At 45.2% G+C, this 26,254-nt stretch overlaps 1 long non-coding RNA gene across 1 annotated transcript; it reads right to left on the reverse strand.

The window, feature by feature from the left end:
- Nucleotides 1-2,168: 2,168 nt before the first annotated feature.
- On the reverse strand, nt 2,169-15,603 carry LOC125752276 (uncharacterized). The gene is made up of 3 exons (XR_007401361.1): nt 14,885-15,603; nt 3,051-3,233; nt 2,169-2,425 (listed from the first exon to the last, which is right to left on the reverse strand). It is a non-coding gene; the product is annotated as an uncharacterized LOC125752276 (long non-coding RNA).
- Between the last annotated feature and the right edge of the window lie 10,651 nt (nt 15,604-26,254).

Raw genomic sequence — 26,254 nt, forward strand, 5'->3', positions numbered from 1 at the left:
CTCTCTGACTCTTCATTTCCTCTCACATACTACACCTTAGCATCAGCAAATCACATTACCTCTACCTCCAAGAGGTACCCCATTCCAACCACTTGTCACTACCACCCTTGCCACTCCCCTGGGCGACTGAAACGGTCTCTCAACCGATTTCCCTGCTTCCATTCTTGTTCACTGACCCCAGTGTATTCACAACACAACCGCCAGAGTGATGCTTTGGAGATATGGGAATGGGTCCCTTAAAGAAACTCATAAGGGGATATGTACTAGAAATGTTATTGTTGTGATAGAGGAAAATTGGGAACAAACTGTCAATGGAAAAATATACCTCGGCATATTCCTATAGCAGGGTACCAGGCAATGGGGGGAAATGAGGGAGATCCACATGGGAGCTACAGAAAGGTCTTGAAAACATATTGCTGTATGACAAAGGCAGTTTGGGAAAGTGTTTAAACAAATTATGGTCCATCCATACCATGATAATGAAAAGGTAAAACAATATGTGCTAAATGGGAGGATGTTGGGGCGCCTGGGCAGCTCAGCCTGTGGAGTGTCCCACTCTTGGTTTCAGCTCAGGTCATGATCTCGTGGGTCGTGAACTTGAGCCCACGTTCGAGCTCCACACTTAGCAGGGAGTCTGCTTGGGATTCTCTCTCCCTCTCTCTCTGCCTCCCCCCTCCCCCGACTCGTGCACACATGCATGCACGTGCTCTCTCTCTCTCTTTCTCTCTCTCATGCATGGATGCTCTCTCTCTAAAATAAATAAATAAATCTTTTAAAAAATGAAAAAATGCTCATGATATATTGTGAAAAAGTAAACAGGAGGATTCTTTTTGCCTACCAGAAATGTCTTTTAATAAAAGGAATACATATATGTGCTTAAATATATAAGGAATATCTCTGGAAGGAATACCCAAAGAATGGATAAACTGGTCTCTTCTGGGGAATAGAACGTGAGGGTTAGATGAAGAGGGGGACATCTATTTTTTACTTTATACTTGGGTGCTGCAAAAATCTTATCAAGAGTATGTGTGTTCTTTGATAGCCATATTATTAATCCTGAGGAGCCACGCCCACCATGCTTCTTGTCTGCTTACATACTTCCAGTCCAGCTTTGTGGATGCATAACTGTGTGTCTAACAAGTATTCACCTGGATTTATGTAGCCATTTTGCAGGAAACTGCCTCAGGACCAGCATGTGGTTAGGACTGTTCATCTCCCATTTAAATGCTGCTGCATAACACTTCCAGCTGGCAGGTGGGCTCACAGGAGCTGATTTAAGCATTAAAAAAGACTTGGAAAGTTTTGGCTTTTACTGGGTTCTGAGCACTTCTTTTCTTCTCAGTATATTCAAAACGCAAAATCCTGCCTCTTTTTCTTCTGCTCTTCCAAATAGGTAAGTGCTCTCTGTGTTCTATGGTGTGAGCACAGCACAGAGAAACAACCTGTACATTCCATACAATTAATCTGTACCCATAATGGTAGCAGGAAAAGAAGAGCAGCAATCACACAGTAGAAAATGATTGCATACTGCTTTATTATAGATTCAATTGTCTGGACACCCCTCCCCCTACAAAACAACCAAAAATGCTAGATGACATTATTTAAGAGTTTTAATTGATCCAAGTCTAAACATATGACAAAATGTTAAATTGGGAGTTTTGAGTGAGGCACCAACATGCAATAAATATCAGACACAAAGCAAGTTGTGAGACAGACCAAGATGAAGATGTTCATCACAGATGGCCGAGAATATGATACACTGAAGACACAAGACACAAAACAGAGCAGTGACTTTCCACCTGGAGCCCCACGGTGGGCTTGTAGGAAGATTTCCTTGGTGAGGTCTATGAGGAGTGATGGCCCCTCTCCCAAGTCTAGTAAGAGGAGCTTCCAGAAAACCTTTTAGTTTGATATGTGTTCCCAGAAATTGAGACACAGAGGACAGGTGTCTCATGGGTGAGGAAGCTAAAGGTAGAAGCCTGGGGCAACAGGGCACAAAAGTGGGGTGGTTTTGCCTCACAATGAAGCTGCATCCTGAAATTTGTATGGAAACATGAAGCACCAGAAAAGCCAAAAATCTTTGGGAAAAAAAAACAAAAACAAAAGCCAAAAATCTTTGGAAAAAACAAACAAACAAACAAACAAACAAACAGACTTATATTCTCTGATTTCAAGATTTATTATAAAGCTACAGTAATTAAGACAGTGCATGTTGGCATAAAGGTAAACAAACAGAGCAGCTGGGCAGAAAGCCCAAAAACAGATTTTTTTTTTATACTTTATTTTGAGATTTATTTATTTTTAGAGAGAGCATGCATGCACATGGAGGGGAGGGGCAGAGAGAGAGGGAGAGAGAATCTCAAGCTGACTGTGCTGAGCATGGACCTCCACACGGGGCTTGATCTCACGACCCTAAGATCACAACCTGAGCCAAAACCAAGAGTTGGACCATTTAATCGACTGAGCCACCCAGGTGCCATACGTTGAAATATTTTTAATAGTTCCATCTGAATAAGAGAATTATGGATAATCTTTATCTTCTTTTGGTTTATATCTGTTTTTTAGACTGTACATGTAGGTAATAAGATTTTTTTATAGGCATTAATAATAGGGGAAGTGAGAAGGGGTGAGCAGAATGTAGAAAACTACATTTTCTGCTCATTTTTTTGTAAACCTAAAACTGCTCTTAAAAACAGAGTGTTATTTTTTTGAAGGCTGTTCAGATAACAGCCTCATGGCCTACAGCCTTTTTATTTATTTGTTTATTTATTTATTTATTTATTATAATAAATTTATTTTTTATTGGTGTTCAATTTGCCAACTTACAGAATAACACCCAGTGCTCATCCCGTCAAGTGCCCCCCTCAGTGCCCATCACCCATTCACCCCACTCCCCGTCCTCCTCCCCTTCCACCACCCCTAGTTCGTTTCCCAGAGTTAGGAGTCTTTATGTTCTGTTTTCCTTTCTGATATTTCCCACACATTTCTTCTCTCTTCCCTTATATTCCCTTTCACTATTATTTATATTCCCCAAATGAATGAGAACATACGTTTGTCCTTCTCCGATTGACTTGCTTCACTCAGCATAATATCCTCCAGTTCCATCCACGTTGAAGCAAATGGTGGGTATTTGTCATTTCTAATGGCTGAGGAATATTCCATTGTATACATAGACCACAGCTTCTTTATCCATTCATCTTTCGATGGACACCGAGGCTCCTTTATACTTTATACTGTCAGAAACAGATTTATATTCATAGAGTCAATCATCTTTTGACAAAAATCCCAAAGCATTTCAATGGGAAAAGGATAATATGTTCAACAATTGGTGCTTGCATAATTGGACGGTCATATGGAAAAAAAAAAACAGAGGGAGGGGGAGAGAGAAAGATGATCTATCTATAAAAAAATTAAGTTGAAATGGATCAAAGACATGCACATAAAACTATATAAATTCTAAAAGATAACTGTACTAGCGATCTTTTGCTAAGTAACAATATTTCCACCAACTTAGTGGCTTTGGACAACACACATTTGATATTTCACGATTTCTGTGGGTCAGGAGTCCAGGCATCAGGGTAGTGAGTCCTCTGCTCCAGGTCTTAGAAGGCTGCAGTCCCATTCAAGACCCCACTGGGGCAGTTACTGGCAGAGGTCAGTTTCCTGCAGTTGTAGAACTGAGGGCTTCAACATTTTACTGGCTATTGGTCAGAAGCTGCCCTTAGCTCCTAGACGCCACCCACAGTTCCTTACAAGGGAAGGGGGGGGGTCCACAACCGAATACTTGCATCCTCAAAGCCAGAGAGAAAGAGACCCCAGCAAATTTGATGTTGAAATCTTAAGTCGCATAACCACGTAATCACACATAATCACACACATCTCATCAGTTTTGCCATATTCTATTGATCGGAAACGTAGAATAATGTATGTAATCTCTACCGTTATTTATAGATGGGGATAACTATCAAATGTTTTAAGTGAGTGTGTTTTAACATTAAGCAGATAATTAAAATGTCAGAAATGCTTTCTGTGGTGGGTGTCTCATCTACAAAAACGTCATGATTCCTTTCAACTCCTGCTCCTCTTCTGTACGAGTGACCCCCTCAAATGTACATGCTGTGAGGTGCCCCAGCAATGACCATCTTTTCCCTTGAATGAACTTCCCCCAAAACAAATCTGATGAGTAACTAACAGAGGCCAGAGCATCTTCTGAATTCCTATTATAATCCATCTGCCACCAGAGGGCACAGCGTGACTGTGGATCCCGGACGGAATAGCCGTGGGCATTACCCGCTGGACACGCTGTGCTTCAGTAGCTGTTTTCATTTGAATATTGTTCTTATATACTTGAATTAATCTTATTCTTTAAAGCAACTGAAAACAGGTTATGTCCACCATTTCCTTCTGGGGCATCTTTTCTCAGGCTATAACTGGTTGAGTACAAACTTAGCATCATTCTTCTCTGTTTAAAATAGTGATTCATCTCCTTTCCTGGAGTTATTTCCTGTAGGGCCTTAAGAGGCCTTCTAGCTCCAAATCACTGTACATTCCCAGTTCTTGTCATGTTTCCTGCAGGCCATCAAGTTCATGGGTTTTATTATAGCCTTGCAAATTAGTAGAAAAAATTTACTAGCCCATAAACATTTTATCAGCCTCATCTTGTTCCTGGGGGTAGATTGGTAACAAAATAGCTGAAAGCATCGCATCGCATCGCTATGCATAAGTTACTCAGCTATGAAACCGATGATTGTTACGCAACCCATTTCTGACTTTTTATTTCCTCTTCGCCAAGGGTTTCACTGTACAGTGGATACGGCCATGAATGTGACCAAATAAACCTGTGACCCAACACTGCGTGCAATCTGTGGCATGCGTAGCAAAAGCGACACATCTACAGATGGATTTCATTGGCAAATGGAAATCACCCTCCCCTGAAAAGTCTCACTGGCCTCTGCTCAAGAGAATGACTTGCCAGAGCATGCCAGTTCTCTCCTCCTCCTCCTCCTCCTCCTTGTCCCTCTGCTCCCCCTACGCTGCACCCAGATGCCCAGAGGGAGCGTGGGCAGGACCTTGGCACGCTATTTTACAAAGGTTTCTGATCTCTGGAGCGAGATGGATGTTTCCACATTCAGGAAGCTGGCACCCAGGTGGTGTGGTGCAGTGGCCCAAGCCCCTGTCTACATTTATCCATTTGCAAAGTCACACGCATTTCTTTGTGGCTGCTACTCCCTTTTTCAGCTGAGACTTGGGGTCAGCCGGACTGAACACCATTGAGGATAAATATCCTTACCCCTATATTCTGGGAAGGCCTGCCCCTTTCTATCAGAGTAACTGTGGTTCTACATCCTTCTCTTTCACACCAGTTATGGCTCCGCCCACTCACACTGGTCCACCATCTAGCGTGGGGTGGCGGATGAGCCACACCATAATTAATAATGCAGGCAGAGGCACCACAAGAGAGAAACAGTGCCCCCGTGGGCAGGAAGGCAGGCGAAGACAACCATGGAGAAGTGGCCGGTCCTTTTTCAACCATCAGGACTTCTTCCCTCCTAGGTCAAGGCTCTGAGTAAGTCAGGGGGAGTCTGACTGGCCTCATCATTGGGCATTGGCTCCTGATTTGAGCTCTGACCCATCAGCAGAGGGAGTTGGTAAGGAAAGTGGACAGCTGGCAGCAATAGGATAGGGTGATAGGATCCCCAGTGGTTCCTAGTCCTGGGCTGCCAAGCAGAATGTGAGGATGTTGACAGCATGAATTTCAAGACAGACTTCAGGACCATATTTTCCCAATGAATGTTCTGAGAGAGGTTAAGAGATGTCCTGTGAAAAATAGAGTTTCACAAAGTTTTTTCACTGTAGGATTTCTCAGAGTCTTTCATAGACCAAAATTTATATCTCCCTAAGGGAGAGATTATTTTACCACAAAACCTGTTTTTGAAATTATGTCATACAAACCTAGTGTTTTAAGTTGCACACCAGGGAACTGTTTCTCTAGTCATCTAATTTGGACCAATTACTCTAAAAGAAAAAAATGTGGACAGCTACATGCAAAAGAATGAAACTGGACCACTTTCTAACACCATACACAAAAATTATATCGAAATGAATTAAAGACCTAAATGTGAGACCTGAAACAATAAAAATCGTAGGAGAGAGCACATGTAGTAATTTCTCCGACAGGAGCCATTTTTGTTGAAAACTCAACGTTTTTCTAGATATGTCTCCTCGTAGCAGGGGAAATAAAAGCAAAATTAAACTGTTGGGAACTGCATCAGAATAAAAAGCTTCTGTGCAGCAAAGGAAACAATCAACAAAATGAAAAGACAACGTACTGAATAGAAGATATTTGCAAACAATAGATCTGATAAAGGGCTAGTATCCAAAATACATAAAGAAGTTATACAACTCAACACCATAAAAGCAAATCATCCAATTAAAAATGAGCAGAAGACAGGAACAGACATTTCTCCTAAGAAGACATCCAGATGGTCAACAGACACATGAAAAGATGCTCAACACCACTCATCATCAGGAAAATACAAGTCAAAACCACCATGAGATAGCAGCTGACACCTGTCAGAATGGCTAAAATCAAAAACACAAGAAACAGCGAGTGTTGGTGAGGATGTGGAGAAAAAGGAACCCTGGTACTCTGCTGGTGGGAATGCAGACTGGTGCAGCCACTGTGGAAAATGGTATGGAGGTTCCTCAAAAAAATTAAAAATAGAATTACTATATGATCCAGTAATTCCACCACCGGGTATTTACCCAAAGACTGTGAGAACAGTAATTCAAGAAGATACATGCACCCCTATGTTTATTGCAGCATTATTTACAATAGCCTAATTACAGAAGCAAGTGTCAGCTGGGCAAGTGTCCAGTGATAGATGAATAAAGATGTCAATACTATTCAGCCATAAAAACAGAATGAAATCTTGCCATTTGCAACAACATGGATGGATCTAGAGGGTATAATGCTAAGTGAAATAAATCAGTCAGAGAAAGACAAATACCATATGATTTCACGCACGTGGAATTTAAGAAACAAAGCAAACAAACAAAAAGACAAACAAAAAACTGACTCTTTAATACAGAGAACAAAATGGTGGTTACCAGAATGGAAGTGGGTGGGACGATGGGGGAAATAGGTGAAAGGGATTAAGACACACTTATCATGATGAGCACTGAGTAATGTATAGAATTGTTGAATCACCATACTGTACACTTGAAACTAATATAACACTACATGTTAATTATACTGGAATTAAAATAAAAATAAATAAATTTATTTTAATTTAAGAATGACAATGTATTATTCCTTAATAAATAAGAGCAAAAATGTTTTTTTGTGTATGACCAAAAACTAAGATTGAGGAATACCTCTAGGGTGTTTTAGGGGGTTGGAAGTGGCACTATCACTGTACATTTGCAAATACCTAGGGTTCTAGTGAAGGACACAAAAATTATTTTTCATGCAGCTGCATCTTTATTTCAACAAGCTCTTAATGCTTCTCAGATGTCACCTTGTGAGAATCCCCAAGCTCTAAGAACTGGTTAGAGGTAGACTGGCTCATGGTGTGATAAATTGATAAATGCAGAGGCTCAATGTTCTTTAGGCAGGCTCCGAAGTCTTGATATCTCAGGAAGACATACCCAGCAATTATCTATTCCTAGTGAGGTACAAGATGTCGCCCTTGCTAAAAGTCATAGTCTGGACTATTCCCCCATATCTCAATCAATACAAGTTGATGACTGAACAAAGCTAAATTGATTATAAGGAAGCAAGTTGTGAGCAAATAAAATCCCAGGAAAACCTGAAATAAACACGTAACTTGGTGTTGCTACCATCGTCTTACATAATTGCTATGGTAACAGATGAGATGCGGATGCAAGAAAATGTTTTGACTGGGTCCTTTTGCAGGTTAGGTAGTGTTCTCTACTCATCTACAAGGCTTCCATGAGTCCTGCTGATTTTGCTCTGCTCTGCGCCATAAGGGTGGTGATGAAGGACGGTGTCCTTAGAGCATGTCTGAGGAAGTAGGCACTGACAAGAATTATTGTCTGAATTCCAAATAGAGGAAACCAACCATCAGTGTTCAGGGCTCAAGAATAAATGACAGGGACACCTGGGTGGCTCAGCAGTTGAGCGTCTGCCTTTGGCTCAGGGTGTGATCCTGGAGACCCAGGATCGAGTCCCACGTCAGGCTCCCTGGATGAAGCCTGCTTCTCCCTCTGCCTGTGTCTCTGCCTCTCTCTCTCTCTCTCTCTCATGAAAGAATAAATAAAATCTTTAAAAAAAAAAAAGGATAAATGACAGTAACTCAGTGCATATCTAATTGGGTTCACGTGATCTAGCCACAAACCTATAGACACTTGTGCCTATAGAAACCCCTCCAGAGTGTCCTGTATGAGCACTTGTGTCAAACTGGCCCAAAAGGTAACCTGCAGAGCTCTGACCTGGTACAAAACTCAGCCATCTATTCTGAGAAATTAAAGTCTGATTTCAAGATGAAAAAAAAAAAGAAACTGAGAAAGAAAGAAAGAAGAAAGAAAGAAAGAAAGAAGAAGAAGAAAAGAAAGAAAGAAAGAAAGAAGAAAGAAAGAAAGAAAGAAAGAAAGAAAGAAAGAAAGAAAGAAAGAATAAGAAGAAAGAAAAGAAAGAAAGAAAGAAAGAAAGAAAGAAAGAAAGAAGAAAGAAAGAAAGAAAGAATAAGAAGAAAGAAAAGAAGAAAGAAAGAAAGAAAAAAAGAAAGAAAGAAAGAAAGAAAGAAAGAAAGAAAGAAAGAAAGAAAGAAGAAAGAATCCTTAATCTCCTCCAGAAACCTAGGGAGAGGGAGGAGGTGCATACCAATACTCGCGGCCACACGGAGAGAGGACTTAAATGGCCCGAGAAAAAAATGTGTCATTCTAAGTGGAGAAGAAAACGGCTATTGTCTAACACTTAAATCAAAAATACTGTATAAACAGCTAACAGCTGTTTTTCAGCCTTTGCTTTTTAGAGCAAAAGCCAATAAAAGAAAAGACATACTCTTTCAAATGTGGTTTTTGTTCAGAGCCCAGATTTTCTACAACTAATTTCCAACCCAGAAGTAGGTCCTGTTTTGGATCTTCTTGTTTTGAAGACTAGAGAGAATGACAAAGCTTAGCGTGGCACCATAGATCCAGAGGGGGGCCGAGCCAAAGGGACTTGCCATTCCAAGGGGAAGGCATATACCTGTCAGAGGGAATTTTAGTATTAAAAACCAGAAACCAGTACCCTCAAAACCCCTCAGTAAGTGGATATTGTAAGGAAGAAACATTAACATTGCACACAGAAGTAGGAAATAGGTGCGTGTCTCTGAGGTATTGTTTGATTTCAGGGCCCTTAACTACAAAAGCATCAAGGAGAGTAAATGACATGGTTCGTTCTTTCCTCGTCCACGTAAGAAAGCCACCTGATAAGACCTGGAGGACTCTAATGAGCACTCATCTTGTAAATAAGGAAATTACAGGGGACTTTTAAAAGGGATATTCATATGAAAAATTACTAGCTAAGTCTTATAATTATGAAACCAGAGGAATAAAATAACAGTGAGGCAAGGCCTGGTTTATAAACAGAGACTCAAAGATAAGGCCTTACTTATTCCCTCTTGGTGCCTCTGTTAATGCTGTTTACTCCACCCTGAATACCACCTTCAGTCCCCTAAAAGAAATCTTTCTCTTTTTTTAAAGATTTTATTTATTTATTCATGAGAGTCACAGAGAGAGAGGCGGAGACATATAAGCAGAGGGAGAAGCAGGCTCCCTGTGGGGAGCCCTATGCGGGACTCGATCCCAGGATCCTGGGATCACGACCTGAGCCAAAGGCAGACGCTCAACTGCTGAGCTACCCAGGTGCCCCAGGAAATCTTATACCTACTTTGGGTATCAGTTCTTCACTCATCTCTAACTTTTTTTATTATATATATGTGAGATATGTATACACACACATCCATGTATATGAAGAGTAACAGAGAGAGCTTTGAAACTTTCTCTCATAACTATTTTTTTTAAGATTTTGTTTATTTGAGAGAGAGAGAGGCATAGAGAGACACAGAGACAGCAAGAGAGAACACCAGTGGGAAGGAGAGAGAGAAGCAGACTCCCCGCTGAGCAGGGAGCCCGATGAGGGGCTCCATCCCAAGACCAAGACCGTGGGGTCATGACCTGAGCAGAAGGCAGATGCTTAACCAACTGAGCCACCCAGGTGCCCCTCTTTATTTTATCTTAAATGTTGATGTGCAGGCTGATGTGTATATCTTGTTGCTGTGTCCATATGACCTGAATATTAGGAACACACGATACCATTCCCAGGATCACAGCAGAGTCGATCTTCTGAAGGCCCTCCTGCTACGATTCTATTAGCTCCTAAACAAAACGTCGTTTTCAGTGTGTACTACTGGGTTTGCAGAGAGCAAAGGAACCCTCCAGGGTTCAAAGAAATGAGCAGCGAGCTGAAATCTGAGCAGAGGCGGTAAGTACAGGACCAAACCAAACAGAAGCCCTGGGCCCTTGCAAGGTGCAGAAGCCAAACTCAAGTCCTGCTTTCAACTCTAATCCTCGAAGGGGCTAAATCAGTCGTCTGGGTCCTGGAGGAAGTGAACGACAATCTCTTTTGGAGTAAATAACTAATTCAGGCACTCCTCAGCACTCCCACAGGTCAAGCCAAATGAGTTCAGAATCAAACATTACCAAACAGCAAGAAAATAAGCCACGATATGTAAGAGGCAGCAGAAAGAACAAATCTATACTTCCAGGACTGTGGTACTGGAATTATCAAATGCAAATTTTTAAATACAATATATAAAATATGACCAGGCAGATTTGAAAAAGAGCCAAGTAAAACATTTTTAGGGGTACCTGGGGGGCTCAGGGGTTGAGCATCTGCCTTCAGCTCAGGGTGTGATCCCGGGGTCCTGGGATTGAGTCCCACCTCGGGCTCCCTGCAGGGAGCCTGCTTCTCCTTCTGCCTGCGTCTCTGCTTCTCTCTGTGTGTCTCATGAATAAATAATTAAAATAATTTTTTAAAAATTTTTAATAAAAATATGATTGTTGAAATTAACAACTCAAGGGCCAGAGTAAAACCAGTATGCAAGACACAGTTGAAAAGAGAACCAGTGAACTAGCGTGTCTGAAGAAATTACCCAGAATACAGCACAGAGAGACGGGAAGATATGAGAGAGGGGTGAAGACACGAGGATGGAATCGGAAATTCTAATATGCTGATCATAAGAGTCCCAGAGAAGACCAAGGAGAATAGGTGAAAGACATAATTCAAAGAGATAATGAATGAGAATGTCCAGAGCTGATGAGTGATATGAATCCACAGATAGAGGAGCACAATACAGACCATGCCGGATTAAAAAGAAAAAAAAAACAAAAAAAACTAAACTTGTACTCAGCCACAGCATAGTAAAACTGCAGACCGCTAAACTCAAAAAGAATATCTTAAAGGCAACAAGCAGAAAAAAGGCAGGTCACCTACAAAGAAACAGTTAGGTTGTCGGGAGAGACCTATAAGGGTATTACCAGAAACGGAAACCAGAAAACGGTAGGAAAGTATCTTCAAAGTGATAAGAGAAAAGACCCGAGAATTGCATGTGCCACAAAACTGCTTTTAAGAATGAATGTGGAGGGATCCCTGGGTGGCTCAGTGGTTGAGCACCTACCTTCGGCCCAGGACATGATCCTGGGGTCCCAGGATCGAGTCCCACGTCAGGCTCCCTGCATGGAGCCTGCTTCTCTCTCTGCCTGTGTCTCTGCCTCTCTCTCTCTCTCTCTCTCTCTCTGTGTGTCTCTCATGAATGAATAAATAAAATCTTTTTTTTTAAAAAAAAGGAGGGGGGATCCCTGGGTGGCGCAGCGGTTTGGCGCCTGCCTTTGGCCCAGGGCGCGATCCTGGATATCCGGGATCGAATCCCATGTCGGGCTCCCAGTGCATGGAGCCTGCTTCTCCCTCTGCCTGTGTCTCTGCCTCTCTCTCTCTCTCTCTCTCTCACTGTGTGCCTATCATAAATAAATAAAAGTTTAAAAAAAAAAAAAAAAAAAAAAAGGAGGGATCCCTGGGTGGCGCAGTGGTTTGGCGCCTGCCTTTGGCCCAGGGCGCGATCCTAGAGACCCGGGATCGAATCCCACGTCGGGCTCCCGGTGCATGGAGCCTGCTTCTCCCTCTGCCTGTGTCTCTGCCTCTCTCTCTCTCTGTAACTATCATAAATAAATTTTAAAAAATTAAAAAAAATAAAAACATTTTAAAAAAATAAATAAAAATAAATAAATAAAAAAAGGAATGAATGTGGAATAAATCAATTTTTAGATAAATATGATACATGAATGAAAAAAATGAACAATATGAAGGGTGCTATGCTCAAGCTTCTTTCTGGGCATCATACCAGGAACACTTTTTTGTGAAAAAAAAAAAAAAAAGATTTAAGCAAGAGTTTAACATTTACTTAGTTGAGTGACAAAGAGGGTTTTTGGTGTTCCTTGACTCCCTGGGAATTCAGGAAACAATTGAGTTATTGGTGGTTTAAAATGTCAGAGAGCAGTAATCACAATGTGCTTCCCACTCTCAATTACTTCAAGCATTGTCTGATTTTGAGGCTATTCTTGAGAACTAAAATGTTTTTCTAGTATATATTGTGCAGTTTCCACGTGCTCGGTATGACTAATGCATTAGTCACCAGTTACAATATGAGAGACTCAGGAAAAGATAGTCTTGGGCTCGGGAATGACTTTCTTCCCAGTCCCGTCCACCCCCATCCAACCAATTATTGTGTCCTGCCTGGGAGACCAGCTCTATTCCAGGCAAGAGGCACTTCCAGAGTACAACCTGTTGCTTCCAGAAGCCTCTACTTCAGTAAAAACCTCCATCATCCTTCTTGGGCAGACGTTCTCCCAATATTTCTCATTCCTTTCCCTGTAATCTCTGGTCTACCAGTGGGGAAGTGTGTGAGCCCAGCTATTGAGAGAAGATGAAGGAGGTGACAAGAAAAAAAGTTAGGTTGGTTGACACAGCTTCAACAAAGGTATTTGAAGATGTAGTTTGTAATATGGAAAAGCAGGAACCAACCCAAGTAGCCACCGGTTAGGAACTAGCCACGCAAACTTCAGCATCTGAAAAAAAAAAAAAATGGAATATGATCTTGCCATGACTGATGATAAATGCAAGCCTGCGTGGACGGTGGCTCCTTGTGGATATTGGGATCGCATCCAACTGCTTATGCAAACTTGTGTCAAACTGATAAACAGGTCACAGACCCAATTATGCACGAGGGGTATGATAAGCAGCTAGAGAGCTAAGAATTAAAAACAAAAGAAAGAATTTTCTGACTTACTAGCAAATTTGTTTTTTACTCATACATTTATGGCAAGAGTGTTTTTAATGTTGTTTTCATTGCTCCTGTGATTTTTTACATGTTTTTCCATAGAAAAGACACATCTTTATTTAAAACAGCAGACTGAAAAAAAATGGTAAGTATATTCGGGTCTACATAGAAGACAGAAACCACACAGTAATTCCTACAAGGAAAATTAACTATATAAAGCATTATTAATAGGGCACTGGAGTAACAAGAGGTTGGCTGGTAAGAAGTAAAGAGAGCTCTAAAGAAAACAGTAATAACAGACACAGAGAACAGCTATCACCCTTACGGCTGAGATACAGTTGAAAGGAGAATCAGTGACCTAGTGTGGAAGAGGCCACCTCCTCCCAGGACAAAGATCTAGACCTTATGGGAGAGGGGACGGCCATGGCTCTCTGGATGGTGGGGAAGCTCCTAAGGGGCTGCACTGTGGGACTTTCCAGAGACCTGCTGTCTGGAGGACTGAGACAGCCATCCATTGAGTGAAGACACCTTGCCCCAGACATCACTACAAACCCATCTAATGGGGTGCCAGGGAAACCATCCAAGGGGAGATACCCTACCTTTGGGGGGTTCCAGCTGAAATCATTCACAGGGAGGTGCCCAGGGAAGCTGCCCCTGGCCACCTGTCACTGCAGAAAGAGCTGTGCACACTACAGGAGCCTGCCAAGGCAGGCCCACTGGAACCAGAAGGAGACGCCCCAGCCCTTCACAACGTCCCTCTGGGACCCTCTACTGACAAAACCTAACAATGTAGTAGCTGGTGGAGGAGAACTGCTAATAGGGTCCAGGTCCATTACTGCAGAGCCAGCAATGAAGGGTGAATTGGGCTGTGAAAGGCAACAAATTGGCAACTTTCACAATGAATTAAGCTGATGGCCCTACCTGTGTTTATTCCAGACTGGAGGCCCCGGATTTTCCTATCAGAGAGCCAAGCCCGTGCCGGGAGCCTGGGCCGCTGATCAGACGACGGAGCGAGCCGGTTCCTAGTTTCCTTGTGTGCAATGGCTTTTCTGAAGGCCCACTGGCTTTCCTTATTAATCACTTCTGGTCTGCCCAAGGCAGCCTGGCCCAAACGAGTCTCCCAGCCTTGTTATCTAAAGTACATACCTAACGATAACAAATACGTCTTGCTAATGAGTTAGGAATACCGTGAGAAGGAGTTAAGAATAATGAACAATGAATGTGTCTAGTGGTTAAACCGATGCTACTGGGGATCCCTGGGTGGCGCAGCGGTTTGGCGCTTGCCTTTGGCCCAGGGCGCGATCCTGGAGACCCGGGATCGGATCCCACGTCGGGCTCCCGGTGCATGGAGCCTGCTTCTCCCTCTGCCTGTGTCTCTGCCTCTCTCTCTCTCTCTCTCTCTCTCTCTCTCTGTGTGACTATCATAAATAAATTTTAAAAATTAAAAAAATAAATAAATAAACCGATGCTACTCACGGTCATAACATTTCTGCAATATGCAGTACATATGCAGCAAACAAGAGCCTCGGCCCTGAGCTACTTACCAATTGTGCGAGCTGGGGCAAATAACATCATCTCTCTGTGCCTCAGTGTCTCCACCTGAAAATGGGGATGATGACAGTACCTGCTTCGGGGGATTGTTGGGAGGAGTAAGCGAGTTCCTGGCAAAGCTCTGCAGACACAAGGTAGCACAGAGCACCTAGTAAGCACTTTATCTGTCAGGTATAATTATTAATATTTGAGAACAGACGCACCCAGACTGATACGTGCTGGGTGATCTCTCCCGCTCTCCTCCTACAGGATGTTGATCTCCCTCACAAATGCTGTTCCCCAGAGGCACGCAGGCGCAGAGCGACCACTGAGTCATGCTGTGTCGCTCAGCAGTTCCACCGGTCACGCAGGACACTGGCTTGCTCTTCTGTCATCAACACTGGACAAAGGGGCCGAGAGCCAAGACAAGTAAACTGGCCCCCGCAGAACTGATCCAAACGGCTCGGGGCCTGGCAGTACCAGCGCAAGAGCTCGAAAAGAAAAACAACCGAAAACAACGCACAGGCTTGTCTTTGTCACGACTGACCCAGCTCGCAGCCAGGCATGGAAACAGAGCAGCTTTATGAGAAAATGCCTTTCTTTCCACGCGGTAATTGAATCCAGTTGCGGATTGAGGGTGTACATTAGTGGGGTTTAAGAAAGGTCTGCTTCTTAGATGCATCTACTCCGGCTGAACAGTCTTTTCTTTCTATTAAATTCTCCTTGGGCAGGAGGGGAAGGGACATCCGCCGACAACATAATGCTCTGGAACCTGGCTCCCGCGCTCGGCCTAGGGACACCCATGCGATCCTTTGGGTGCTTGGGAAACTAAGCCCGTGGGTCAGGCCCAGGACGGTCCCTCTGGATGCTGAGTTCCACTTGGCAGCAAACAGTGTTTGGGGCACTTTTAGGGCAGCTGGATGTCCAGGCCCCGCTAGATCCACTTCAACATAGCTGGTGTCCCAGGGGGCTCGCCTTGTCCCATTGCCACCCCTCGCCTGGAGAACCCCTGCGGGGGGAGCCTGCTTGAGGCTAGGACAGGATGTCTCCGGGTCAGGCTGGTTGCGCCTCGTCCCGTGGCTGTCGCTGCCCGCTGACACCACGCTGTGCTCCGTCATTGAAACCAAGCGGTCCCTGTCCCCTGATCTAGCAACTGCCACGCCCGTGAGGACAGCAAGTCGCAGGCCAGCCCGCTGGAGACCCGCCCTGGAGCCCTTGGGGCACACATTCAGAGGCCTCAGCCAGAGCTGAAGCGCGCTTTGGAACATTTTGCAATTACTCTGGTTGGTCTGGCAGTGATGGAAAGAAGCTCCATGTGGCAGCAGAGGGGCCGCGGGCTAAGTCGCAGAGTCCGGCTCCCTTACGAGCTCCAAGGCGGGCGAGGCTCTTGGGCGCCCGTGGGGCCCGCCCCCCCCCACCAAAGGCTCCCCCCTCCCCCCGGGTGCAGGTCAGGGTGCAGGGCTGCGGGCGAGCGCAGGGGCGCGGGGGGAGGGGCGCCCACTGGAGGGGCCGCCCACGGGGTGGGGGCTCCCGGCGCACACCCGCCCCCCGGGACCCCGCGGCCCCCCCACTCTCCGCGGGGCTACTTCGAGGCCTGCTGCTCCTTTCCTGAACCAGTTGCACGAAGCAGGGAACGAGCGCCCCCCCCAGGGCCTCCAGCGGGCGCGGGGGGCGGGGGCGGCCCCGGGAGCCCCGCGGGGAGGAGAAGGCACCGAGGGGCGCGGGCGCGGGGCCTCCGGGGGACGCGGGGGGAGGGGGAAGGGGAGGGGGAGGGCGGGCGAGCCACGACCCGGCCACGCGCGACGTGAGGGAGACGAAGGCCCCGCGTGGAGGGAGCGGGGGGGGGCCGCAGGGACCCGAGGGCGGGGGCGGGGCGGTCACCCCGACCCGGAGGACGGAGCCCCGCGGGGGCGGCACCGTGAGGGGAAGGACAGGGGGGCCCCGCGAGGGAGAAGCCGCGGGCTGGGGGTCTGGGGGTCTGGGGGGCTGGGGGTCCGCCGGCCCGGGCTCCGCGATGCTCGCCCCCACCCCGGGGCCCCCTACCCCGCCGTCCCTCCCGGCTCCCCACTAAGTCCTCTCCCCACACTTCTGAAAGCTCCCCGGGAGGGCGGCCCGGGGGGCCCAGGGGCTGAGCCCGCCTTCGGCCTGGGCGTGACCCCGGGGTCCCGGGATCGAGCCCCGCGTCGGGCTCCCCGCCGAGCCTGCTTCTCCCTCGGCCTGTGTGTCTGCCTCGCTCTCTCTCTCTCTCTCTCAATCTCTGTGTCTCTCATGAATCAGTGAATGAATGAATGAATGAATGAAAGAAGAAAGAAAGAGAAAGAAAGAAAAAGAAGAAAGAAAGAAAGAAAGAAAGAAAGAAGAAAAGAAAAGAAAGAAAAAAGAAAAGAAGAGAAAAAAAGAGAAAAGAAAAGAACTCCCAAGGAAAACCTGGCCCCTGGCCCGCACCAGGGAGCAGGAAAGCTGCGGGGGGGGCGGGGGGTGGGTGGGGGGGGAGGCTGCATGTCAAGCCCGCCCTACCTCCTGCGGGCCTCAAAATAGTAGGGCGGCCCTGGCCTGGGGGATCCTGGCCCTCACCCCATCCCTAGGATGGCCCGGAGGCCCAATCTCCGTCCCTGGGAGGAGACCCCCCCCCCCCTCCGCGGGGAGGCCCGTGGTCACCGGAATTCAGAAGGCTTGGGGTGGTCGTGTCAGCAACTACCCCGTATCACAGTTGGGAGGGGCAGGCCCAACTCCAGGCCGCCCCACCCCCAGCCCCCCAGCTTTTCCCTTTGCCACCTGCTGCCCCTCTCGGGTCACAGACATCCGTGACACCTGGCCTGCGTGGATGAGCACAAGGTGCCAGCTCCCAGGGAAGGTTTTCCCCGAGTCGATTGGGGCTCCCACTGGCTCCACCAGCATTATGTTAAAAGGGATAAAGTAAAAGAGAAACATTGAAAGACCTCAGTATTGACATCTTTGCAGATTTTCTCAAATTGAGTGGGAAAGAGTTGAAAAAATGAAGGCAAAGGGAAATTATTTCTGGGAGCGAAATCCTGAAATTTCTGTTTCTTTGAGGCCAAGATTCCTAAACTAAAAACCCAGCCCCTCGAGTCGGCCCTGGGCTGGGCCCACAGCACTAGATGCTCAAGATACAGCCCTGGGTCTGTTTTGGGACCTCAGACTGTGGCCAATTACCCCCCAACCTGCAGCCACATGAGTTTCCTAGGCCACTAGAACAAATGCCCACAAACACGGTGGCTTAAACCAATAGAAATGTTTTCTTTCATAGCTTTGGAGGGCAGACGTCTGAAATCAGGAATCAAGGTGTTGGCGGAGCCGTGCTCCCTCCAGCGTTTGGGGAAGATTCCTTCCTTGCCCCTTGCAGCTTCGGGTGACACCAGGCATCCCTGGCTTGTGGCTGCATCTTCCCATCTCTGCCTCCTCCTAGTTTTTCTGCCTCTTCTCTTCTGTCTCGGGTAAAGGCACTTGTCCTTGGATTTCCAGCCCATTGGGTAATGCAGATGATTTTATCTCAGGAGGCTTTAACTACATCTAGAAAGATCCTCTTTCCAAATAACGTTGCATCTGCAGTTCCCAGGTTTTGGATGTGGACGTATCTTTTTAGGTGCCACCATTCTGCCCACTAGACACCCCGCATCTTCATTCTCCCCCTGCCTCTGGAGTCTTACACTCAATCTAGAAACATGGTCCAGTTGCCTCATCAAAAGAAAAATAAATTCTCTCCCGTTGACCCTTTCAAGCTGTGCCGTCCTTCCTTTTGTTCCTGCGCTCAGCTTCCAGTCACTCTAAGGAGTAATCTGTATTTGTTACCTCTATTTCAGAACTACCACTGTTCCCCCCCACCCTGCTTACTTTTTAAAAGTTTATTTTAAGCATACAGAGAAGTGTAGCGCATAATATGCCTTTTTTAAAAAAAACTTTTATTTGCATTTATCTTATGCAGAATTCACTCCTGGGCATAAGTTTTTTGTTTATTTTCTTCTGGGATGTCGTCTTCTTCTTCTGCAACCTCGTCTTCTGCTTTAGGAACAGTCTGCTCTTTTCCAGTAGAGATCATCTCAGCGTGGCAGGGAGAGCTCATGGGCGGGTTCATCTGAACACGGGCCCTCTTAAGTTCTAGGCCGCATCTTGGGGGCTTTGCTCACCTGGATGTACTCGATGATCAGAGAATCTATATCTAGACCCTTAGGTTCAGCATTACTCCCTGCAGTTTTAGGCACGTGCAGTAAAGATACAGCACACTTGTTAGGCCACCGACCCCTGTCCAGCCCGTGTTTGGCCTGCGCACCCCTACCAACTCTACCATAGTGGTGATGGGATGGCACGCAGTGCTTTTGCAAAGTAATGTCCTTCAGATACTTGGTGGCTTTTTGGACGTACATACTCTTCATGGCCTGGGCAGCTTCACGTGTGTTCTTAAAGTGAGCACGAAGATTTGAACCTCTTGATTTGCATGATTTTGTAGGATTTTCTGGGTCATGTGAATAGAGGACCGTTTCCAGAGATCACCACAGGTCACTTATGGGAAGGGAGGGTTTTTTCAGTGTTTACATTTTTCTCCCACTTTTTACGGTAAAAGATGACATAAAGTTTGCCATTTTAGTCATTTTTAAATGTACAATTCGGGGGTGCCCGGCTGGCTCAGTCAGTTCAGTGACTGCCTTTGCTCAGGTCATGCTCCGAAGGTCCTGGGATTGAGCCCCACATGGGAGTCCCTGCTCACGGGGGAGCCTGTTTCTTACTCTCCCTCTGTTTGCTGCCCTCCTTACTTGTGCTCTCTCTCTTTCTCTATCAAATAAATAAAATCTTTATTAAAAAAATAAATATACAATTCAGTGGCATTAATTATAGCCACTTACTTTTCAATGTTTTGTAATTTGGTTTTGACCCTCACCACTGACCTATATGCATTCACTCAGAGATCAGCAGCTTCCATCCTCAACCTTCTCTGTCCCTTTACCAAATTGAATATTGCTGACCAATTCCTTCTTAGAACTCTTCCCTTAGCTTCCCGGACCCTTGTTGTTTTCTGGTTGGACTATTTCTCTAATCCTTTCCTCCCATTCCCTAAATCAGTACTCTTCAAGGACCTGCCTGGCTCCCCCAGGTGAGATTGATTTCTCCCTTAGAAACCTCTCATATTCTCATCCAGTGTTATGGCTCCAACCAGCCCCTCAATGCAGGTGACATGGTCTAAAAGCTAATAGTGCTTCTCTCTCTGCCTGTGTCTCTGCCTCTCTCTCTTTCTCTCCATCTCATGAGTAAATAAATAAAGTCTTAAAAAAGAAAAAAAGAAAAAGAAAAGAAATGCCTGGGTGGCTCAGTGGTTGGGCACCTGCCTTTGGTCCAGGTTGTGATCCTGGAGTTCTGGGATCGAGTCCCACATAGGGCTCCCTGCCTGGAGTCTGCTTCTCTCTCTGCCTCTCTCTCTCTCTCTGTCTTTCATGAATAAATAAATAAAATCTTTTTTAAAAAAATAAAAATAAATGCTAATAGTTGAATGGGGTGCCTGGGTGGCTCAGTGGGTTAAGTTCCCAACTCTTGATTTCGGCTCAGATTTTGATCTCAGGGCATGAGATTGAGCCCCACATCAGTCTCCATGCTCAGCGAGGAGTCTACTTCAGATTCTCTCCTTCTCCCTCTGCCCCCCTCAAGTAAATAAATCTTAAAAAAAATAAAATAAAAAACTTGGCTAATAGTTTGAGGCTCTGAGTTGTAAGTGCACATATCTGGCTGCCTTCTAAACAATCCCACTTACATATCCCATGACACCCCAAACTCAACATGTCCAAAAGGGGTCTCATGGTCTCTTCTTTTAAACATGTTGCTTCCTCCGTGTTCTCCCCACATTTGCACATAGCACTGCCGTCCTCCACCTCACCCTGTGTGGAAATCTTGGCACCGCCTTTGCCTTCCATATGCCCTCTGATTCCGTGACTTCTGTCTCTGCAGCAGCTTTCCCCTGCCCCCATGCCATCTCTTCCACATCTCTTCCAACACTCTCCAGATGCTAATGCCCGCCTTCCTGCTTTAGCCCGGCAGACTCTAGTGGACCTCTCCCAGACCCTGCCTCCACTCTCTCTCTATCCCATTCTGTTGCACATATTGTTAATAAATTGTCCTCCCTAAAACACAGTTCTGGTCCACCTCACAAAAAGCCCTCAGTAGCTCCCACTGCTTTGAAAATAAAGCCTGACCTCCTCAGCTGAACCTTCAGTGGCCTCCCTGAACTGGCCCTGACCTCCTCCTGACCGCCACATCCTCTCCACTCCAGCCAAACCGATGAGGGGTCTGTCCTCTGGACACATCCCACACTTCCTTTCTTACCTTACCCCATTCAAAATACGGGTTTCATGGTCTTCTAAAAGACCTCTTTTCTTTCTTTTAAAATATGAGTAACAAAAGAAGAGATGCCGACTAAAGAGAAGACTGCCAAATTCCGCCAAGTGGAATCGCCCACCTCTTATTTCCTGTACCAAACAGAAAACATACCCCAGATTACTCTTATCTGACAGGGTTACAAACAGAGCTTTGTTTGCCCATGGAATTCGCCAGCTTGGAGTGGAACCATCCCCTTTTGAGGACTCCAACGTTTTCTCGGTGACTCACCTGTCAGGAAAGCATCAACTTTCCTGCTCTGAATTTCTGTAACAGAAAGGGGACTCTGGTAGCAGATACAATGGTAACAGACACTATCACTGCCAACCTGAAATCTTGTGACTGAGAGTTTCGGGAAGCTAAATAACATTAGAGATGTGATGCAAAAAATTAAAAGAAAACCAGCCCACAGAAATCAGTGAAGGTACAAAGAGAACAGACTATAAAGTGCTCCACTGGGTGCTTCCTTCTTGGGCATTTCAGTTCCCAAGCCCTTGGCCTGCCCAAGAGATGGCATCAAAATGCTCTTACGAAGCCCATACACACCTCACCAGTCCAGGCACACCAAAAGGAAAGAGTTCTTTTGGAATACCCAGGTGTGGCAGCCTTTAATCCATCTGAAAAGACCCAAGTCGTGCATCTTTTGGTCTATACAATATCTGAAATTTGAGATTCTTCTTTTAAATCCCTTGTCCATTTAGTGCTATTTCTGTCCCTGTGGCCTTTGAGATGTTCAAAAGCAACTGAAGCTGTGGCTTCTGAAGCTGCAGAAGCACTTTGAGCACTAAAATCCCTCTGAAATTCAACCAAACACAAATTTAGGGAATTGGATATTTTCTTAGTGGAGAAGGATACTCTGACGTATACAATCTAGTCTTTAATTATGTAATGGGAGCTACTAGGTGTGTTGCTCTGGGAAAATTATTGACCCTCTGTAGGCCCCTCAAATGGGATGATTACGTTACTTTGCAGAGTCCTAGTAAGATTAAAAATAACATGTAAAGAGCCTAGGTAGGGCAGGACCTGGCACTAAAAAAGTTCTCCTTAATAGTGAAATTATTTTTAACACTGTAAATCTGATTGAAAAAGAAGATGAGATTATCCTTCATTTAGAATCCTCTTTTGTTTAGAAGACACATAAGGGATTTTTCTTTGAAGAAAAAACTGTAGTATTAAATAAACTATGTATTAATGTATGCCCTTCAGATTTGTGTCCATTTAATAGTATTTATTTACTCACACCTCCAATATGACTCTGGCACTTCCTATACTCAAAAGCAAAATCTTCCCATAATCCATTTTGTCATACTTTCTTCTGCTCTATGCAAGGAGCATTCCACAATTTTCCTGAGATAGATATTTCCAAGATATTCCCACCATTCCCAGAACAGAGACCGATTTTCATGTAAGGTTCCACCTCTCCCCAGCTTTTAGCTCCTGTGGGCTGGGTAAGGCTTCATTCCCAGCTCCAGGGCTTGGGAAGTGCCCCAGATATAGCCAATCAAAACATCATATACTCCAGCCACAGACATTGGTTCAGAGATGAGCATGTGATGTAAATCAATCCAGTGAGAGAGTCGCTAGGGAATTGTGGGACCACTAGGAAAGACAGTCTTCTCCATAGTAGGTGGAGAAATCTGAGAGGGTGTGAAGCTGAGGCCACTGCAGCCATGGTATCATCGCATGGCAGCTAGGAAGCTAGCATGAAGGCAGGCAGAGCAATGGAGAGAAGGTTCAAAGCCTTAAGACAGAACAGGATTTGAGCATGGGGAGAATAATCCAGAGTTGAAATGATGGAAGAGGCAAAGGATGAAAAAGTTAAAGGGTGAAAGAGAAGAGATAAGAGGACACTAGAAAAAGGAGTAGATGAAACAGGTAAATAGGAGGAAGAAAAGGACAAGAGCAGCTTCTCCAGCCTTCTGTGAGGTCCACCCCTTTCTGTTCCTCTACTTCTTGTCTTCACCTACTATTTATTCAACTAAGAATATGTATTACTTGTGGGGTAAAAAGGAGATAAAATAGCCAGTGTTAAGGCTTCAGCTGGGGTGGAGCTCAGCTGCTACTGATTTGGTGTGAAGGGCTCTTCCCAGGAAAGTCAGATACCCCACCCTATCCTCAGCAGAGGCATTACCAGTGGCTCTCCCATGGGACTGACCTGGACAGCAGCTGTCAGAGCCTAGGGATGGTCCCAAAGCAGAGCTTGGACTCAAAAACCACCCTTCTGCTGAAAAGGGACACATAGCATAGCATATGAGGCCTTTCCTTGCTGGACCAGGTCACTCCTGTTTTCCTTCCAGGCAGATAGGCCATGCACTACAGAACAGCCAGCTGCTGAGAAAAGGCACCAGTCCAAGGACCAGGATGCTGGGAGTTTCCCAGGAGCAGGATAGAGAGGACGGATGGTCTCATGAGCCTCTTTCTGGCCTCATTAGCACCTCACACACTGCTGGGAACCGAGCACTAAGATGAAAAGTCTTCACAAATATAATTGTGCCTTTAAGGGGAAGACAGTTTTTGTTTGGGTTTTGTTCTTAAGACATTAAAGCTTTTTATTTTTCTTAAACACTCTTCCCAAATGTACTATACTAAATCTACTTCCTCCAATGGTAGTAGATCTCTTAGGCAGATCCACAATTTTTCAGTTGTTTTCAGATATTAAACCTCAGTAGAATTTCCAAACTCGGTTCTGTTTCATATTCTCACCTCACCTCCCCTGTGTAAGCTGGACCTTGATGGACTGAAGGTCTAATTTTCAGCCACTTCCTGCTCCTACTTTCTCCTTCCAGGTTGGGTTCCTCTAGTGTGTTGGACTGAGAGTTAGGACAGGGAGAGGGCAAGGGTATTATACAAATAGATGCCTAGTAGTGATGGCTGCTTCACTGGCAGACCTAGACTGACTGTTGATGCCATCTGGAAAGTGGACACCCCAACACTGGCTCCATATGGGAGGTACATGTGAGTTCTTCAGAGAGACGTGCAGGGCAGGGATATGGTAAATCCAGTCTGAAGCCTTCCATGCTCTTCAGCTCCCATCACTGAAGGTATACCTATACACTCTTTGAGCTCCAGATCCCTGGGGAATAGGACAGACCTGTCTTAGGATGTGAATGGAACAAATCCAGCTACTTCCTAAGTAACATGCACATAAACCACAGAGAACTCATTCCCTACCCTTGACAAACTGGACCTGGTCAAGTTTCTCCTTGCAACCCTTCTTTGTGCCTTCCCTTCTTTCTCCAAGACCCTCCTCTGCTCCGAATGATGTACTGGTAAATCAGCAAATCCTCTTCTTACTCAACTGTCCAACTGGAGAACTACTTTCACCCTGAATCTTTATTACTGATTTTCTCAGAAACCCTTTACTGGAGAGAAAATATTTATCTATTTCTCATCCTGACAGGAAGGGGAGGAATTGCCTCTCCTCATACCACTGTACTCCAATGACTCTTAGGTTGACTTCTTTCTCTTTCCCCATCTTTTTACATAGAAGATGGTGGTTGGTGGTAACAGGGCTCCATCTATCTCCTCTTAGGAATCCTTGGTTCTCTGGCTTCTGTGGATATTGTCTTGAATATTGAGTAATTCTCTTTTCTCACTCTTGGGTCCTCGTACCCGGGTCCAGGGCAACAGAAAGAGTCCCACCTAAAAGCTTGTTACATGTTTAAACTAAATGAAGTTCCATTTCCAGAGTTCTCCATCCTTTAGTATAGAGGTATTGTTTATCTGATATCATTTTCCTTCTGCATGAAGGATTTTCTTTAACACTTCTTTCAGTACAGGTTTGCTGGTGATCAATTCTTTCAGGTTTTTTGTGTCTAAAAACGTCTTCTTTTCACATTCATTTTTTTTAAAGAGATACTTTTGCTAGGTATAGAATTCTAGGTTGACAATTTTTTTCTTTCGGCACTTCAAAGATTATTGTCCCTTTGTCTTGCAACTTACTTTATCTCTGACAAGAACTCTGCTTTCATCCTTACCTGTGTTCCTCTGTCCATAACATAACTTTTTTTTCCCTCTGACTACTTTTAAGATTCTCTCTTTTCCATTGGTTGAGCAATTTGATTATCTTGTGCCCTGATACAATTTTATTCATGTTTCTCTTGCTTGAATTTCACTCTATTGAGTGCTGGATATTCTTTTATCTTTAAAATATTGGGGGGATCCCTGGGTGGCGCAGCAGTTTAGCGCCTGCCTTTGGCCCAGGGCGCGATCCTGGAGACCCAGGATCGAATCCCATGTCGGGCTCCCAGTGCATGGAGCCTGCTTCTCCCTCTGCCTATGTCTCCGCCTCTCTCTCTCTCTCTCTCTCTCTCTCACTGTGTGCCTATCATAAATAAATAAAATAACATTAAATTAAATTAAAAATAAAATAAAATATTGGGTGTTCTGGGCCACAGTTAAGTTACTTGGAAATAGTTTGGTCCTTTCAAGGCTTGCTCTTCTGAGTACTCTACTCAATGCCCCCATGAATTACAAAGTTGTCAACTTTGGCTGGTGGGGATAGGGACTTTTCCTGTCTTAGGTGAGCTCTAGGGAGTTGTTCCCTCTAATCCTTGTGAGTGGTTCTTTCCCTGGCCTCATAGAGTTCCCTCACATGCCATGTGCTGACCAGTACTCAGCTGAAGACTTGGAGAGGATGCTCTATAGAACTCCTTGGTGTTCTCTGTGTACAGTTCTCTCCTCTCCAGTATTCTGTTCTGTAAATTCTAGCTTCATTGGTCTCCCTGGGATCCCAGATCCAACTCTCTACTCAGGACTACTGCTAGGCTCTACACTGTGGCCTGGAAATTCTCTGAAGTTGGTCAGCTGGGGGCAGTCACAGGATTTGCTTCAGTTGTTTCCATTTTCCCAGGAATCAGTGTCAGGCACTGCCGGTGGTCCAATGTCTGAAAATCATTGGTTCAGTTATTTTTCTGGTTTTTCACTTGTTTTAGGATGCTGGCATGAGTGTACATTTCCTAGAATTCCTGGAATCTGAATACTAGCTCTTAGATGGGCTTTAGAAA

Source organism: Canis lupus, chromosome 12 (assembly GCF_003254725.2).
Source record: "Canis lupus dingo isolate Sandy chromosome 12, ASM325472v2, whole genome shotgun sequence".
Classification (NCBI taxonomy): Eukaryota; Metazoa; Chordata; class Mammalia; order Carnivora; family Canidae; genus Canis; species Canis lupus.